Source organism: Bufo gargarizans, chromosome 7, assembly GCF_014858855.1.
Source record: "Bufo gargarizans isolate SCDJY-AF-19 chromosome 7, ASM1485885v1, whole genome shotgun sequence".
In the NCBI taxonomy this organism is placed as follows: domain Eukaryota; kingdom Metazoa; phylum Chordata; class Amphibia; order Anura; family Bufonidae; genus Bufo; species Bufo gargarizans.
The window spans coordinates 166951426-166972322 of record NC_058086.1 but is presented as its reverse complement, the minus strand read 5'-3'; positions in this window follow the sequence as shown (position 1 = coordinate 166972322).

The following is a 20897-nucleotide window of genomic DNA, read 5'->3' as shown; positions in this document are numbered from 1 at the left end:
CACCATTGGCTAGAGGGAGCCAGACACCCTATTACCGTGTTTACTGACCATAAAAATCTGGCCTACTTGGAGTCAGCCAAGCGTCTGAACCCGAGACAGGCCAGATGGTCTTTGTTCTTTTCTAGGTTTAATTTTGTTGTCACGTTCCGCCCTGGAGTTAAGAATGTGAAGGCAGATACCCTGTCACGTTGTTTTCCGGGAAGCGGGAATTTTGAAGACCCGGGTCCCATTTTGGCTGAAGGTGTGGTGGTCTCTGCTCTTTTTCCTGAATTGGAGGCAGAGGTGCAGGCAGCCCAGTCAGAGGCTCCTGATCTTTGTCCTCCTGGGAGGTTGTTTGTGCCTCTCGCTTTAAGACACAAGATTTTTAAAGAACACCACGATACGGTCCTTGCTGGGCACCCGGGGGTAAGAGCCACACTGGATCTCATCGCTCGGAGATTCTGGTGGCCTGCGCTTCGTAAGTCGGTTGAGGGTTTTGTGGCAGCCTGCGAGACTTGCGCTCGTGCCAAAGTCCCTCATTCACGGCCATCAGGTCCTCTCCTTCCCTTACCCATTCCTTCCCGTCCTTGGACACATCTGTCCATGGACTTCATAACGGACCTGCCTCGTTCCTCGGGGAAGACTGTGATTCTGGTGGTGGTGGACCGTTTTAGCAAAATGGTGCATTTCATCCCTTTTCCTGGTTTGCCCAATGCTAAGACGCTGGCACAGGCATTTATTGATCACATTGTCAAATTGCACGGTATTACTTCAGACATAGTCTCTGATAGGGGCACGCAGTTTGTTTCCAGATTCTGGAAGGCTTTCTGTTCTCGCTTGGGGGTTCGGTTGTCATTCTCTTCTGCTTTCCACCCGCAGTCGAATGGCCAGACAGAGCGCGTCAATCAGAATCTGGAGACATATCTGCGCTGTTTTGTGGCGGAGAATCAAGAGGATTGGTGTTCTTTTTTGTCCCTTGCTGAGTTTGCTTTAAATAACCGTCGTCAGGAGTCCTCTGATAAGTCACCATTTTTTGGTGCATATGGGTTTCATCCGCAGTTTGGGACTTTCTCGGGAGAGGGGTCTTCTGGTTTACCTGATGAGGACAGATTCTCCTCGTCTTTGTCATCTATTTGGCAAAAGATTCAGGATAATCTAAAGAGCATGAGTGAGAGATATAAGCGTGTGGCTGATAAGAGACGTGTGCTTGGTCCGGACCTGAATGTTGGTGATCTGGTGTGGTTGTCTACCAAGAATATCAAATTGAAGGTTCCCTCCTGGAAGTTGGGTCCTAGGTTTATTGGGCCTTACAAAATCCTGTCTGTCATCAATCCTGTTGCATACCGTCTTGATCTTCCTCAGACTTGGAAGATCCATAATGTTTTTCATAAGTCCTTATTGAAACCTTATGTTCAACCCATTGTACCCTCGCCTTTGCCGCCTCCTCCGATTATGGTTGATGGGAATCTTGAATTTCAGGTCTCTAGGATTGTGGATTCTCGTCTTGTCGGCGGTTCTCTTCAGTACCTTGTTCATTGGGAGGAGTATGGTCCTGAGGAGAGGATGTGGGTCCCAGTGACGGACATTAAGGCCTCTCGTCTCATCAGGGCTTTCCATAGGTCCCATCCTGAGAAGGTGGGTTCTGAGTGTCCGGAGTCCACTCGTAGAGGGAGGGGTACTGTCACAACCAGACAGCTGAGAAGCTCTGACAGAGGCCTTTCAGAACCTCCTCCTTGAGTTTCTTTGTTGTGGTATTCAGTTCCTCATCTCATTAGCCTCTCTCAGCTGTCATGTGTTGGACTAATTGCTTCCCTTTAAATTCCTCCCCAGAATGCTTTTCTGGGCGGCTTATACTTCTTCCTGGAGTGTGTGTGCATGCTGATCTTGTTCTCCTGTCTGCTACAAAGTTAAGTGTTGAACATTTATCTGTTATTTTCTGTTTGCTGGATCCCAGGTGACCCTGACTCCCTCCGTGTCTTGTGTAGGGGGCCGGTGGTCGTGTCCCCTCACTATTGTAGGGTGCTCAGGGGTTATATAGTCAAGGTACGTGGATATGCAAACCTCCACCATTCGGATCTTTGCATAGGCTGAGAAGCCAGGGAAAGTGCCAGGTCTTCTGCAGGGGTCTCCCTTTGGTTCCTTAGCTGTTGGATCCAGCGAGTCATTTATGCATGTTGCTTTGCCTTGTTTCCTGTACACCGTCCGTGACACTAACCCTGACTTGTACTTCTCAACAACATTGTCCCTTACTTGTTTGGAGAGTTCCCTGGTCTTCATGGCAGTGTTTGGTTAGTGATGCCTCTTGCTTAGGTGTTGCAGCCTCTGGTGTGTATATGTAATGACAGATCATGTGACACTGAGATTGCACACAGGTGACATTATGTCACTAATTATGTGACTTCTGAAGGTAATTGGTTGCACCAGAGCTTTTTATGGGCTTCCTAACAAAGGGGGTGAATACATACGCACAGGACAATTTTCTGTTTTCTATTTCTAAACAATAGTTTTATTTATATATTATCATTTCACTTCAACAACTTAGACTATTGTGTTCTGATCCATCACATAAAATTCAGATTAACAAAACATTGAACTTAAGGCTGTAATGTAACAAAACACGGGGGGTGAATACTTTTGCAAGGCACTGTAGCAAGATACTGGTGGAGGAAGCTAAGGAGAAGAAGATATCATTAGATTGAAGGGGGGTCAATGTCTAGCAAGACAACTTAATAAAATAAATAAACCACCCCAAAAATCTTGCAAGCCTGATTGTGGAGAACGGTGCTAAGACACAGGAATCAGCGGAGACTGGGGACATATTGTATAGATATTATAAAGAGCTATATTATAGATAAACTGGATTCATACTTGAATAACAATCTTCCCGTTCTTTCCCCTGATAATGTTAGTTTTAGATTCTCCTATAGGAACTTCAAGAGGAGGTAAAGAATGCAGCAAACAATAAAGCCCCGGGACCTGACGGACTCCTGGTCGAGATCGTTCAGAGAAGGGCAGCAAAAAAGCCACTTCTCTCCAAAAAAAACATCAGGACAGATTGATCTTCTGCAGAAAATATGGTGAATGGACTGCTGAGGACTGGGGCAAAGTCATATTCTCCGATGAAGCCTCTTTCCGATTGTTTGGGGCATCAGGAAAAAGACTTGTCCGGAGAAGAAAGGGTGAGTGCTACCATCAGTCCTGTGTCATGCCAACAGTAAAGCATCCTGAGACCATTCATGTGTGGGGTTGCTTCTCATCCAAGGGAGTGGGCTCACTCACAATTTTGCCCAAAAACACAGCCATGAATAAAGAATGGCACCAAAACACCCTCCAACAGCAACTTCTTCCAACAATCCAACAACAGTTTGGTGAAGAACAATGCATTTTCCAGCAGGATGGAGCACCGCGCCATAAGGCAAAAGTGATACCTAAGTGTCTCGGGGACCAAAATGTTGACATTTTGGGTCCATGGCCTGGAAACTCCCCAGATCTTAATCCCATTGAGAACTTGTGGTCAATCCTCAAGAGGCGGGTGGACAAACAAAATCCCACTAATTCTGACAAACTCCAAGAAGTGATTAGGAAAGAATGGGTTGCTATCAGTCAGGAGTTGGCCCAGAAGCTGATTGAGAGCATGCGCAGTCGGATTGCAGAGGTCCTGAAAAAGAAGGGCCAACACTGCAAATACTGACTCTGCATAAATGTCATGTAATTGTCGCTAAAAGCCTTTGAAACGTATGAAGTGCGTGTAATTATATTTCACTACATCACAGAAACAACTGAAACAAAGATCTGAAAGCAGTTTAGCAGCAAACTTTGTGAAAACTAATATTTGTGTCATTCTCAAAACTTTTGGCCACGACTGTAGACTTTAAACAATGGAAGAACAATGATTTCAAGCATCACCCTCCTTTTAACAGGTCAAGTCTGCCATTAACCCAATCAGCCCAACATAATGACCTCCAGCCTTGTGCTCGTCAACATTCTCACCTGAGTTAACAAGACGATTACTGAAATGATCTCAGCAGGTCCTTTAATGACAGCAATGAAATGCAGTGGAAAGGTTTTTTGGGGATTAAGTTAATTTTCATGGCAAAGAAGGACTATGCAATTCATCTGATCCCCCTTCATAACATTCTGGAGTATCTGCAAATTGCTATTAGAAAAACTTAAGCAGCAACTTTTCCAATTTCCAATATTTATGTAATTCTCAAAACTTTTGGCCACGACTGTATTATTAACTTCATGCGGTCTGGTAGTTTTTTTATAGGTACTTATTTTGTCTTTCTTAGGCTACTTTCACACTCTCGTTTGGTACGGATCCGTCATGGATCTGCACAGACGGATCCGTTCATATAATACAACCGTCTGCGTCCGTTCAGAACGGATCCCTTTGTATTATCTGTAACATAGCCAAGACGTATACGTCTTGAACACCATTGAAAGTCAATGGAGGACGGATCCGTTTTCTATTGTGCCAGATTGTGTCAGTGAAAACGGATCCGTCCCTATTGACTTACATTGTGTGAGAGGACGGATCCTTTTCAGTTTCGTCAGACCGACACCAAAACGCTGCAAGCAAAGTGGAATGGAGACTAAACTGAGGCATTCTGAGCGGATCCTTTTTCAGAATTCATTAGGGAAAAACTGATCCGTTTTGGACCGCCGGTGAGAGCCCTGAACGGATCTCACAAACGGAAAGCCAAAACTCGAGTGTGAAAGTAACCTAGGAGGGCAGTAAAAATATTATCGCAATGCATTCAGGAAACTGTCCATTGAGATCAGGCAGGATTTATGCCAAAACGGAACACAATATACATAGGCAACAGTAAATGTAAAAGATAGAGAAATGGCAGCTCCGGATGCATCCCGGGCGTTTGATAGCGTTCGATGGGATTTCCTAAACAAAGTCCTGGAGAGATCTGGTACAAGAGCTCAGGAAAATGCTGAAGACGGCAGACAGACTCCTGAGCAATGCTGTTAGGGCTTTGCTAAGGAGACTCTTTAAGCCAGTTACTTACCCACTTACAGACGTTTTCTCCCAGTCCAACCATTCTCATCTTATATACTAACCTTTTATGTGGTACAGTGTCAGATGCTTTGGAGAAGTCCAGATACACGACATCCATTGATTCGCCGCGGTCAAGTCTAGAACTTACCTCCTCATAGAAACTGATTAAATTAGTCTGACATGACCGATCCCTCATGAAGCCATGCTGATATGGCGTTATTTGCTTGTTTTCATTGAGATCCTCCAAGATAGCATCTCTCAGAAAACCTTCAGTTTACCCACGACAGAGGTTAAACTTACCGGCCTATAGTTTCCAGCAGTGGCGTACCTACCACATAGGCAGACCACGCAGCTGCTATGGGGCCCGTGAGGAAGAGGGGCCCGCAGGGGAGGAGAGGCCCCGCCACCTAATTACTTCTGTCTATCTTTCTGAAGCTAATGGACCTTTGATGACGTCATCACAGGTCCTGTAAGGGAACTGCACAGTGTAAAGTGTAGTTCTCAGGTTAGAACAGTGCATCTGCCAGGACCTGTGATGACATCATCTTCAACGTCTCAGGTCCTGCAGGATGTAGCAAAGAAACTGCACCAAAAATGGTGTAGTTCCTAGTTTTGAAAGGTACATCTGCCACGACCTATGATGACATCATCACAGGTCCTTCAACCCCTAACAGCAAGTATTAGAAGTTCACAATCAGCTCTGCATTGATCCATACAGACTGGAATGGAATGGTAAGAGAGGCCCTCCACTTCTCATCATTTGACCCCCCCCCCCCCCTCCATGCCCTGTTTTTACTCATTGCTCACTCATGTATAATACTTCAGACAGATACAGTGACCACTACCTCATGTGCCTCACACACACAGTGACCATAATGTGTAACTGACCACATATTTCTGTAAACAATGTATCTATAGTATTATACCTTGTATGTCTCACATCAATACACTGCTCTGTGTGTGTGTGTGTATATATATATATATACTGCATATATTACACAGTATTATAGATGCAATATGTACAGATATATAGTATATACAGCAGAGTACTGATATGTGAGGTAGGAGGTATAATAGATGCAGTGTGCACAGGTATATAGTATATACAGCAGTGTACTGATATGTGAGGTAGGAGGTATAATAGATGCAGTGTGTACAGGTATATAGTATATACAGCAGAGTACTGATATGTGAGGTACGAGGTATAATAGATGCAGTGTGTACAGGTATATAGTATATACAGCAGTGTACTGATATGTGAGGTACGAGGTATAATAGATGCAGTGTGTACAGGTATATAGTATATACAGCAGAGTACTGATATGTGAGGTACGAGGTATAATAGATGCAGTGTGTACAGGTATATAGTATATACAGCAGTGTACTGATGTGTGAGGTACGAGGTATAATAGATGCAGTGTGTACAGGTATATAGTATGTACAGCAGAGTACTGATATGTGAGGTACGAGGTATAATAGATGCAGTGTACACAGGTATATAGTATATACAGCAGTGTACTGATATGTGAGGTACGAGGTATAATAGATGCAGTGTGTACAGGTATAGAATAAATACAGCAGTGTACTGATATGTGAGGTACGAGGTATAATAGATGCAGTGTGCACAGGTATATAGTATATACAGCAGTGTACTGATATGTGAGGTACGAGGTATAATAGATGCAGTGTGTAGAGGTATAGAATAAATACAGCAGTGTATTGACATGAGGTATAAGGTATAAATTACAGTTCGTACCTCATATATCAGTCCACTGCTGTATATACTATATATCTGTACAAACTGCATCTATTATACCTCGTACCTCACATATCAGTACACTGCTGTATATACTATATACCTGTGTACACTGCATCTATTATACCTCGTACCTCACATATCAGTACACTGCTGTATATACTATATATCTGTACACACTGCATCTGTTATACCTATTTTGTGTGCCAGGGCTGTTTTGTAATCCCAATCCGGCCCTGAAGGCATAAATTATAAAACGCAGCAGCAAGAATAGTTCATGGAACAAAGAGAGAGGCCTGGAATGGGTAGTGGGAGGGGCTATAAACGGGGAATTGGGCCCAATTTCGATTCTTGCTATGGGGCCCAGTGATTTCTATGTACGCCCCTGGTTTCCGGGTTCTGTTTTTGGACCCTTTTTGAATATTGGCACCACATTTGCTATGCGCCAATCCTGTGGAACACTCCCTGTCAGTATAGAATCCTTAAATATCAGAAAAAGGGTCTGGCTATGATATTACTTAATTCTCTTAGGATACGGGGGTGTATGCCATCTGGTCCTGGCGATTTGTCTATTTTAATCTTTTGAAGACGCCGCTGTACTTCTTCCTGGATCAGACAGGGCACTTTTAATGGGGAATTTACTTAAACATTCAGCATGTCATCTGACAGTTTATTTTCTTCAGGGAATACAGTGGAAATGAAAATATTTAATAGCTTTGCTTTCTCCTCGTCGCTCTCTGCAACTCCCCCCTCATTGCTCTGTAGAGGGCCGACACCTTCAGATTTATACTTTTTTACCATTTATATAATTGAAGAACACTTTTGGGTTAGTTTTGCTCTCTTTGGCAATAAATCTCTCGGTCTCTAGTTTGGCCGCTTTTATTAGTTTTTTACATATTCAATTTTTTTCCTTATAGTTTTTCAGTGCTTCCTCGCTACCCTCCTGTTTTAGTGATTTAAATGCTTTCTTTTTCATTTATTGCCTTCTTTACATTTCTATTTATCCACATAGTTTTTTTCTTGTTCCTTAACCTTTTATTCCCATACGGTATGTACCTCTCACAATTAGATTTTAGGATGCTTTTAAAAATATCCCATTTTGTGGCTGTATTTTTATTTTTGAGCACTTTGTTCCAGTTAGTTCGGCCTATGGCCTCTCTTAGTTGGCTAAATTTAGCTTTTTCGAAGTTTGGTATTTTTGTTCCTCTCTGTAGAAACGCTCTTTTGAATGATAATTGGAAGGTTATTACTTTCTAGTCACTTTTTCCAGGTGTCCCCCGACCTGCACATCTGTTGTTCTGTCAGGCCTATTGGTTAATACTAAGTCCAGTATGGCCGTCCCTCTAGTCGGGTCCGGAACCAGTTGGGAGAGGTAATTGTCTTTCGTTATTGCCAAGAACCCGTTTCCTTTATGAGATGTACAGGTCTCAGTTTCCCAGTCTATATCTGCGGAGTTCCCCCATAATAACCACCTCATTATGAATTGCCGCCTCGTCTATCTCGTTTAGTAGTAGATTTTCTGTGGACTCCGGTATATTAGGTGGTTTATAGTAAACTCTTATTAGTAATTTATTATTGTTTTTAGCTCCATGTATCTCTACCCACAGAGACTCCACATGTCCATGTCCCTCACTTATATCTTCTCGGACTGTGGGCTTTAGACAGGACTTTACATAAAGGCAGACCCCCCCCCCTCTCCGGTTTTGACGATCCTTTCTAAACAGACTGTAACCCCGTACATTAACTGCCCAGTCATAGCTATCATCCAGCCGTGTCTCAGTTATTCCCACTGTCATAGCTATCATCCAGCCATGTCTCAGTTATTCCCACTGTCATAGCTATCATCCAGCCGTGTCTCAGTTATTCCCACTGTCATAGCCATCATCCAGCCGTGTCTCAGTTATTTCCACTGTCATAGCTATCATCCAGCCGTGTCTCAGTTATTCCCACTGTCATAGCCATCATCCAGCCGTGTCTCAGTTATTTCCACTGTCATAGCTATCATCCAGCCGTGTCTCAGTTATTCCCACTGTCATAGCTATCATCCAGCCATGTCTCAGTTATTCCCACTGTCATAGCTATCATCCAGCCGTGTCTCAGTTATTCCCACTGTCATAGCCATCATCCAGCCGTGTCTCAGTTATTCCCACTGTCATAGCTATCATCCAGCCATGTCTCAGTTATTCCCACAGTCATAGCCATGTCATCCAGCTGTGTCTCAGTTATTCCCACTGTCATAGCTATCATCCAGCCATGTCTCAGTTATTTCCACTGTCATAGCTATCATCCAGCCGTGTCTCAGTTATTCCCACAGTCATAGCTATCATCCAACCATGTCTCAGTTATTCCCACTGTCATAGCTATCATCCAGCCATGTCTCAGTTATTTCCACTGTCATAGCTATCATCCAGCCATGTCTCAGTTATTCCCAGTGTCATAGCTATCATCCAGCCATGTCTCAGTTATTCCCACTGTCATAGCCATCATCCAGCCGTGTCTCAGTTATTTCCACTGTCATAGCTATCATCCAACCATGTCTCAGTTATTCCCACTGTCATAGCTATCATCCAGCCGTGTCTCAGTTATTCCCAGTGTCATAGCTATCATCCAGCCATGTCTCAGTTATTCCCACTGTCATAGCCATCATCCAGCCGTGTCTCAGTTATTCCCACAGTCATAGCTATCATCCAACCATGTCTCTGTTATTCCCACTGTCATAGCTATCATCCAGCCATGTCTCAGTTATTCCCACTGTCATAGCCATCATCAAGCCGTGTCTCAGTTATTCCCACTGTCATAGCTATCATCCAGCCGTGTCTCAGTTATTCCCCCAGTCATAGCTATCATCCAGCCATGTCTCAGTTATTCCCACTGTCATAGCCATCATCCAGCCGTGTCTCAGTTATTCCCACAGTCATAGCTATCATCCAGCAATGTCTCAGTTATTCCCACAGTCATAGCTATCATCCAAACATGTCTCAGTTATTCCCACAGTCATAGCCATCATCCAGCCGTGTCTCAGTTATTCCCACTCAGGACATAAAAGGATACCGCGACACTCTAATTTCAACCCGATCCGCGATGTGTCGAAACTCGAGCGGCAGGAAGACAACACACTGTTCAGCAATTACGGTCTTTGTGACAGATCGCCCGATCCGTACCCCTAATAATTCAGTCTCCCTAATAAATTGGTACTAGAAGGCATCTTACATAAATTGCAGATATGCGGCACCCATGAGGTAGCGGTTTGAGTTTTTCTTGAGACTTTAACTGGAATTCCAGTTTGCTCTTAGCTGCATATTCTTTTGTTTTTATCTTATTATCATGATCTGAATTGATAAATATCTTATTATAATAATCTGCACATGAACGGGTGTCTTCCGCCATCTAGTGGTTAGTATGATTTAGTACACATCAGATAAAATATATAGTTATACTCAGTTTGAACATCTCGATTTGGCTTCTTAAAGCGAAGTGCGCATGCGCCGGCACTTCGCTCAACCCAGGTATGACCTTCACTCTGGAGCCAGCCTCTCAGAGCCCTGTGCGCACGTGCGAGATCTTACAGCAGGAGGAGGGGGAGGGAGGGAGAGCGAGAGGCGGCACAGAAGTCTGGAAAGGCGGAGCTGGGCACGAACGGCAGTGGGTGCGGCCGGCACCTTGCATCCCTTGACATCCCCTTGGGCACCTTATTTCTTTGAGTGACAGGTTAGTAAAACCTGTTTTTTAGCAAAATAAGGCTACGGATCACATTTAGAAGCCCACATTAGGAATCCTGGTGAGGCCCTGAACATCAGCATGTGTTTAGCTGACAGGGGTGAAACCTGGTGACAGAATCCCTTTAAATGTAAATTATTAAAATCTTCGATGGGCAGCTGCCCTCGTATCACAGGCTCGGACCTCTAAACTATTAGGTCCCTTAATATTTATAAAAGGGGCTATAAGGTGGTGCAACAATCCAAAGCCTGTGTTGTTGTGAGTGTAGCGGTATAGATAGATAATAGCCGGGGCTAGATCCGTATTTTCTGATTATGTGAATTGTCCGTTCACCAGAATCAATGGGATAGTAAATCCCTAGTAATGATTAAAGATCATGTCCCCGGATCCAGTATGGTTCAGCACCACATGCAGAGGTCTGGTATATTTGTGTGGTGACTGCCTGGAACAACCCCGGCTTCCACCAGTGCAGATCTAATACGGTTAATTAGCTAAATGCATCTTCTGAAAGTGTTATGTAGTTGTTAAGCCATTCTATCTATCGCGCTCAACACGTTTCTCTGATTGTCACCGGATCATCAGGAGCCTCAGATATGAACAGGCGACACTGAAGAGCAATATGAACCACAACGGATACAATGTGTCAGTTATTAACACACAATGTATCAGAGTGATGCACGTGGAAAAGGACGCGATGCTCCCTGGTGTTGGGAGATCGCGCAAACATTCCGTGTTTCGGTTCCCACAATAAAACAAGAACAAAAAAGGGCGCAACCCCTACTGGCGGTGAGGGGCCGCGCATACGACAGAGCCCTACGCGCGATCCCTCATTGTCAGCAGGGGCAGCGTGCATTGCTCATCTGCGCGGCCCCTCACCTCCGGTAATAACGATTTATTCATTTTATTTTTAGTATCTATACAGGCAGTGAAATAGTAAACATAATGGTCCCAAAATTAATTGTGTTGCTCCCCCAACCCCCCCCCCCCCTCCCAGTAATAGTGTTCCCAAAAATCTTGCCAATAGAAATAATTATCCGCCAGAATCCCCCGATAGTAATAATGCCCCCATTGTGCCCACACTAGTAATTACGTTCCCCATAGTCCCCCAGTAGTGATAATTCTCCTTAGGCCTTATGCTCACGAACGTTGTTTGTTTCCGTTCCGTTTTTTTTTGCGGACAGGATGCAGACCCGTTCATTTCAATGGGTCCGCAAAAAATGCAGACAGCACACCGTGTGCTGTCCGCATCAGTATGTCCGTTCCGTAGCCCCGCCCAAAAAATAGAGCATGTCCTATTCTTGTCCATTTTAGGCATTGTTTCAATGGATCCACCCAAAAAAATAATGGATGGCATACGGCTGTAATCCGTATTTTTTTTTGCGGCCCGCAAAACACATACAGTCGTCTGCATGTAGCCTTATAATGTGTGACAGTATAAAAACTCCCCATTATAATGTGTGCCAGTATAAAAACACCCCATTATAATGTGTGCCAGTGCAACAAAAATACCTCCTTAAAATGTGTGCCAGTGCAACAAAAATACCTCCTTAAAATGTGTGCCAGTGCAAAAATGCCCCCTCTTAGTGCCACCAGTAGAGTCAATGTCCCCATAGTGCCCCCATAATGTGTGCCAGTACAAAATGCACCATTGTGGTCCAACAGCATGGTGCCAAATAAAAAGCAACACTCTCAAATACCTACCTCCCTGCGGCTAAGGCCTCTTTTTTTTTTCCGTTTACGGGCCAGTTTTTGCGTTTCGTATTGCGGTCCATATACGGAACCATTCATTTCAATGGTTCCGCAAAAAAAACTGAATGTACTTCGTATGCATTCCGGTTCTCGTATTTCTGTTTTTACGTTCCGTTGAAAGATAGAACATGTCCTATTATTGCCCTCAAATCACGTTCCGTGGCTCCATTCAAGTCAATGGGTCCGCAAAAAAAATGGGACACATACGGAAGTGCATCTTGTATGTCTACCGTATCCGGTCCGTTTTTACGGAACCATCTTTAGAAAATGTTATGCCCAGCCCAATTTTTTCTATGTAATTACTGTACACTGTATATGCCATACGGAAAAACAGAACAGAAACACAATGGAAACAAAAACCGGAACAACGGATTAGTGAAAAACGGACCGCAAAACACTGAAAAAGCCATACGGTCGTGTGAAAGAGGCCTAACAGTGATGTGATGATGATTAAGTTATCGCACCACCTGTGCCGGCCTCTGATAGGCTACAAGCACTATACCTGAAGCCTATCAGAGGTAACGGTGAGGCATGGAGACATCGCTCCTGTGCCCCTCTGCAGCATCTAACTGTATCACCGTTATAATTGGCGGTGTGCCACTGGCAAGGGGGGCCCTGTGGGCACCATGACACCTGGTCACAATTGCGACTGCTGTGACCCCTATAGCCAGGCCCCTGGTGACAAGTGTATCTTACAAGCCCAGTATGCGCGGTCCTTTACATTCAACAGTATCCTTCTGCCCTCTAGTGGCCAAGACAAAAATGACACTAGTTAAATAGTTTCCACTAAAGTGGAAAATTTCACATTATTATTTGTATTACTTAGACTTGAGGTGAGGGCCGTGTCCTGCTGAAAAACCTCACCTCATGAAAAAGAAATATGATTCTAGTTAAAGTCTAAGCCATATTTAGCCATTACACCCCGTGGGTGATATCAGACATTTGTCTCAGTCTTGGCTGACACTTAGCTCTGCTACATCGAAGCTCAGCTGTGATCGGGAACTGCAAATTCCTTGCAGGGTGATCTAAGCGGAAAATGGAATCTGCTTTCTCTTTTTCCTGTATCACAGCTGTGCTCTGTCCATCCTCCATGCTTTGCACTGAAGTTCTGCTTGTTCAGATTGGCTGCTGTGTGCAAGGACAATCAAAAACTAATAATAAAGTATAAGGAAAAAATATATAATAATGATAAAAAATATAATCAGGAAACTATTGCAGGTACAAAGAAAGGAGCCTCGATAAGAGGAGGAGTTCTACTTTATGGAGAGGGATAAATACAGTGAATGAAAACAATTGTGTTCGATAGCCTACAAAGTCTGATAAGATAGATAGATAGATAGATAGATAGATAGTGAAACGCGAGATCCTGCCGCGTCCAGCGCATGCGCACAGACCGCCTGTACGCGAATGCCGGAACGCACCCAGGGCTCGCGAGTTCTCTCCACTTCTCGCGCATGCGCATTACAGCCGCCTCCAACTCAGCGGCAATTACTCCACTGCGCATGTCAATCCGGAGGATCGAGAACCAATGTGGTTGTCACTATGTGACCATGGTAACGGGTTCGTACGCGGTCTAATGGGACAGTGGCCATCAGGAACCGGGTGATGTCTATGGAGAAATGTACACAGGGGATGAATCCAGTGCACAGTCCCCACCGTCACAGGAAACCAAGGCTGATTATAGCCATGGCTCCAGTAACTACATCCCCGCTTCCTGCGGTCGTCAATGGAGACAGTGTGGAGCCAGATGTTAAACACTGAGTTGGAGGCGGCTGTAATGCGCATGCGCGAGAAGTGGAGAGAACTCGCGAGCCCTGGGTGCGTTCCGGCATTCGCGTACAGGCGGTCTGTGCGCATGCGCGGGACGCGGCAGGATCTCGCGTTTCACTGATAGACTTTGGCGCCTGCGCAGTATGTGCCAGGGGACGCCAACGCTGGATCGCAATATGAGATTTCGTGACGTGGTTTGTCCTTCTCTTACGTTTTTAATTGATACACACTTGAGCACAGCCGCACTTTATATGATAATCAGTAGTATTTATGTATGTAATACTGGTTTCTACATGTGATTTAAAGTTATTTTCACATCATTTACACATTGGGTTAATACTATGATGGTCTATGTATATTGATGCACTTTGATGAATTTTGTAATCATGTTTTGTATTGATACTTGTTGAATGTATTGTAATGAGCAATCCTGTTACTCTGATGAGATCCACCTATTTGCAGAGAGCACTGTGTTCACGAGCTTGACAAAGGCTCCATTGAGAGCGCGGAAATGCTGCATCGCTTTGGGGTGTGAATAAACGTCACTGAACTTTCACAAGACCGGAGTGCTGCCCAGTTTTTGATATTTCTACTACACTGTTCCCTGTCCAGGAGCGTTTTGTGGATTTGCACCCGGTGTCATATAGAGTGCTGCTGACTATTTTTGTTTTTAGATAGATAGATAGATAGATAGACCATGGGTGTACCTATAAGGCATAGCAGCTGCTCTGGGTCCCCAAAAACTAAAGGGGCTCATCTCAACTCAGACATGCGCTAAATATGGACAATAGAAGAGACAATGACCTTTTTGCATTATTCCTGCTCGGATGCAGCCCCTTTCACTTCAATGGGGCTGCAAAAGATGTGGACAGCACTCCGTGGGCTGTCCGCATCCTTTGCTCCATTCCGTGGCCTCGCAAAAAAATATAACATGTCCTATTCTTGTCTGTTTTGCGCAAAAAACGGAACGGTCGTGTGCATGAGGCCTAAGCCTGATTGCTGTTCTCTGACTTCACTGTGAACATCACTGTGCACAACATCCCACCATTGTGACATCACTGTGTGCATTATGAAAACCAACATTTATTTATTTATTTTTATTTATTTAATGCACTTATATAGCGCTACTATATTCCGCAGAGCTTTACAGACATTAGCATCCAACTGTCCCCAAATGGGGCTCACATTCTAAGGTCCCGATCTGTCTGTCTTTGGAGTGTGGGAGGAAACCGGAAAACCCGGAGGAAACCCACGCAAACCCGGGGAGAACATACAGATTCCATGCAGATGTTGTCCTTAGACGGATAATCATATTCTTCCCATAATCAAGCTACTGAAGGCGGTCATGGTGTTGCTGCATTCTAGGTTTTGCCCCATGGGTCCTTGTTACACCCCTGTAGGTAAACATATAGATGGATAAATATGAGGGAGGGAGTAGATGGATATGAGAAAGAAAGAAAAGACATAGATAGATAGATAGATAGATAGATAGATAGATAGATAGATAGATAGATAGGAGATAGATAGATAGATAGATAGATAGATAGATAGGAGATAGATAGATAGATAGATAGATAGATAGATAGGAGATAGATAGATAGATAGATTTGTCTGGTGTCTTGCGCACAGTGAATGCAGTTTTTCTGTTCCCGGTCGGGGGGTATGTACTATGTAGTGTCACCTTTGGGCCGGTAGGTGGGTCGCTGTGCGGCGCTCTACCATCTACACGCTGGAGGTGCAGTTATCATCTCAGGGTTAATTCCGTCCTGTTTTTCTGTGTCAAGGTTCCCAGTGATTGTAAAGAAGGAAAAACAAGGAGTAACACATGGGCAGGAGCTGAGAGTCTCCCACAGAGCGGGGGGCTATCACAGAGCCCCCCCATACGGTATACTGTGGCCCTATGGACGCTGTCTTCTGGGCGACCCTCACACGGGTCTATCTGCTGCAGAAAATCTGGGGATGGCTCCATATGACTGTACTGGGAGATCAGCGTCCTATAAGAATAATGCATCCCGCCAACCGTGCGTCCTCATGGGTCCTCCCTCATCTGCGGGGCCCCATCACTGCGCCGTAACATTTCATGGAGCCAATGATTACACTAAGCAGAGTTAGGGGAAGTCCTGAAAAGGAGGATAACCCCCATCAGGAAGTTCTCTGCTCCATCATGGGCTTTAGAGGAGGTTGTCCAACCCTGGACCATATGGGCAGTAGAGAAATACAGCTGAAGACCGCGCCGATCAGATATTATTTCGGAAAGTCGCCGGATCACTGACCCTGACCCCAGAACTTTACAGTAAAAACCTGAAAAACCTCAGTGTACATAAGAGAGCCGACCTTGTGCCAGTCACACCATCTGTGAATGAGTAACTACAGCCCCGCCAGACACAAGTAATACCGCCATATACCTGTATAATATAAAACCTGAACCGAGACAGAAACTCAGCCCTAACTAGAACTATCTGATGTGTGACATCTCACTATGAACACTAACTAAGCACCGAGCAACTGCACTACATGATTACACAGTAAAGGGGTTCTCCGGGTTTTAACCTATCCTGAGTATAGGTCATGAATAGCTATCCCTATGAGATAGTTGGGCATCTGACTTCCGGAATCTCCAAAGATCAACCGTTCGAGAAGGCTGCAGCGCTCCAGTGAGTGCAGCGGCCTTCATGCAGCTTAACAAGCACAGCGCCATACATAGTAATGTGGCCGTGCTTGGTATTGCAGTTCAGTGCCATTCACATGAATGAGGCTGAACAGTCCCTAGGCCATGTGACCAAAGAAGATGACACATCACATGGCCTAGGAAAAGGCCTAAGCACTGACAGAAGGACGCAGCCTCTTTGTACACCGGATCGGCTGGTGTCCAGGGAGTGGGATATGCACTGATAAATCATCAGTAGTGAACCCCAGAGAACCCCTTTAATTTCAATACGGAGCAGTATTATAATCAATAAATTCTTGTACATAAGCGGCAGTATTGTAGTAGTTATATTCTTGTACATAGGAGCAGTATTATAGTACTTATATTCTTGTACATAGGAGCAGTATTATAGTAGTTATATTCTTGTACATAGGAGCAGTATTATAGTAGTTATATTCTTGTACATAGGAGGCAGTATTATAGTAGTTATATTCCTGTACATAAGAGGCAGTATTATAGTAGTTATATTCTTGTACATAGGAGCAGTATTATAGTAGTTATATTCCTGTACATAGGATCAGTATTATAGTAGTTATATTCTTGTACATAGGAGACAGTATTATAGTAGTTATATTCTTGTACTTAGAAACAGTATTATAGTAGTTATATTCTTGTACATAGGAGGCAGTATTATAGTAGTTATATTCTTGTACATAGGAGCAGTATTATAGTAGTTATATTCTTGTACATAGGAGCAGTATTATAGTAGTTATATTCTTGTACATAGGAGCAGTATTATAGTAGTTATATTCTTGTACTTAGAAACAGTATTATAGTAGTTATATTCTTGTACATAGGAGCAGTATTATAGTAGTTATATTCTTGTACATAGGAGCAGTATTATAGTAGTTATATTCTTGTACATAGGAGCAGTATTATAGTAGTTATATTCTTGTACATAGGAGGCAGTATTATAGTAGTTATATTCCTGTACATAGGAGCAGTATTATAGTAGTTATATTCTTGTACATAGGAGCAGTATTATAGTAGTTATATTCCTGTACATAGGAGCAGTATTATAGTAGTTATATTCTTGTACATAGGAGCAGTATTATAGTAGTTATATTCTTGTACATAGGAGGCAGTATTATAGTAGTTATATTCTTGTACATAGGAGCAGTATTATAGTAGTTATATTCTTGTACTTAGAAACAGTATTATAGTAGTTATATTCTTGTACATAGGAGCAGTATTATAGTAGTTATATTCTTGTACATAGGAGCAGTATTATAGTAGTTATATTCTTGTACATAGGAGGCAGTATTATAGTAGTTATATTCCTGTACATAAGAGGCAGTATTATAGTAGTTATATTCTTGAACATTAGAGACAGTATTATAGTAGTTATATTCTTGTACATAGGGGCAGTATTATAGTAGTTATATACTTGTACACAGGAGGCAGTATTATAGTAGTTATATTCTTGTACATAGGAGGCAGTATTATAGTAGTTATATTCTTGTACATAAGAGGCAGTATTATAGTAGTTATATTCTTGTACATAGGAGCAGTATTATAGTAGTTATATTCTTGTACATAGGAGCAGTATTATGGTAGTTATATTCTTGTACATAGGACTATGAACACTAACTAAGCACCGAGCAACTGCAGTACATGATTACACAGTAAAGGGGTTCTCCGGGTTTTAACCTATCCTGAGTATAGGTCATGAATAGCTATCCCTATGAGATAGTTGGGCATCTGACTTCCGGAATCTCCAAAGATCAACCGTTCGAGAAGGCTGCAGCGCTCCAGTGAGTGCAGCGGCCTTCATGCAGCTTAACAAGCACAGCGCCATACATAGTAATGTGGCCGTGCTTGGTATTGCAGTTCAGTGCCATTCACATGAATGAGGCTGAACAGTCCCTAGGCCATGTGACCAAAGAAGATGACACGTCACATGGCCTAGGAAAAGGCCTAAGCACTGACAGAAGGACGCAGCCTCTTTGTACACCGGATCGTCTGGTGTCCAGGGAGTGGGATATGCACTGATAAATCATCAGTAGTGAACCCCAGAGAACCCCTTTAATTTCAATACGGAGCAGTATTATAATCAATAAATTCTTGTACATAAGCGGCAGTATTGTAGTAGTTATATTCTTGTACATAGGACCAGTATTATGGTAGTTATATTCTTGTACATATGAGGCAGTATTATAGTAGTTATATTCTTGTGCATAGGGGCAGTATTATATTAGTTATATTCTTTAAAATAGGACGCAGTATTATAGTAGCTATATTCTTGTACATAGGACCAGTATTATGGTAGTTATATTCTTGTACATAGGAGGCAGTATTATAGTAGTTATATTCTTGTGCATAGGGGCAGTATTATATTAGTTATATTCTTTAAAATAGGACGCAGTATTATAGTAGCTATATTCTTGTACATAGGACCAGTATTATGGTAGTTATATTCTTGTACATAGGAGGCAGTATTATAGTAGTTATATTCTTGTGCATAGGGGCAGTATTATATTAGTTATATTCTTTAAAATAGGACGCAGTATTATAGTAGCTATATTCTTGTACATAGGAGCAGTATTATAGTAGTTATATTCTTGTACATAGGAGGCAGTATTATAGTAGTTATATTCTTGTACATAGGAGCAGTATTATAGTAGTTATATTCTTGTACATAGGAGCAGTATTATATTAGTTATATTCTTGTACATAGGAGCAGTATTATAGTAGTTATATTCTTGTATATAGGAGGCAGTATTATAGTAGTTATTTTCTTGTACATAGGAGCAGTATTATAGTAGTTATATTCTTGTATATAGGAGGCAGTATTATAGTAGTTATATTCTTGTACATAGGAGCAGTATTATAGCAGTTATATTCTTGTACATTTGAGGCAGTATTATAGCAGTTATATTCTTGTACATAGGAGGCAGTATTATATTAGTTATATTCTTGTACATTTGAGGCAGTATTATAGCAGTTATATTCTTGTACATTTGAGGCAGTATTATAGTAGTTATATTCTTGTGCATAGGGGCAGTATTATATTAGTTATATTCTTTAAAATAGGACGCAGTATTATAGTAGTTATATTCTTGTACATAGGAGGCAGTATTATAGTAGTTATATTCTTGTACATAGGAGCAGTATTATAGTAGTTATATTCTTGTACATAGGAGCAGTATTATATTAGTTATATTCTTGTACATAGGAGCAGTATTATAGTAGTTATATTCTTGTACATAGGAGCAGTATTATAGCAGTTATATTCTTGTACATTTGAGGCAGTATTATAGCAGTTATATTCTTGTACATAGGAGGCAGTATTATAGTAGTTATATTCTTGTACATAGGAGGCAGTATTATAGTAGTTATATTCTTGTACATAGGAGCAGTATTATAGTAGTTATATTCTTGTACATAGGAGCAGTATTATATTAGTTATATTCTTGTACATAGGAGCAGTATTATAGTAGTTATATTCTTGTACATAGGAGCAGTATTATAGCAGTTATATTCTTGTACATTTGAGGCAGTATTATAGCAGTTATATTCTTGTACATAGGAGGCAGTATTATAGTAGTTATATTCTTGTACATAGGAGGCAGTATTATAGTAGTTATATTCTTGTACATAGGAGCAGTATTATAGTAGTTATATTCTTGTACATAGGAGCAGTATTATATTAGTTATATTCTTGTACATAGGAGCAGTATTATAGTAGTTATATTCTTGTACATAGGAGCAGTATTATAGCAGTTATATTCTTGTACATTTGAGGCAGTATTATAGCAGTTATATTCTTGTACATAGGAGCAGTATTATATTAGTTATATTCTTGTACATTTGAGGCAGTATTATAGCAGTTATATTCTTGTACATTTGAGGCAGTATTATAGTAGTTATATTCTTGTACATAGGAGCAGTATTATAGTAGTTATATTCTTGAACATAGGAGGCAGTATTATAGTAGTTATATTCTTGTACCGAAGAAGACGCATTATTGTATTCTTGTACATAGGAGGCAGTATTATAGTAGTTATATTCTTGTACATAGGAGCAGTATTATAGTAGTTATGTTCTGGTACATAGGAGGCAATATTATGGTGTGTCAAAGTCATCAGTATTTTCTTTGTTACACAATTTTCTGCTTTTTGTTCTGGAACAGATAGACAGTCTTATATTGGAGATCACTGGGGTACTAGGTGACTTGATTAATGTTGATGCAGCTGACCAGGAACCTC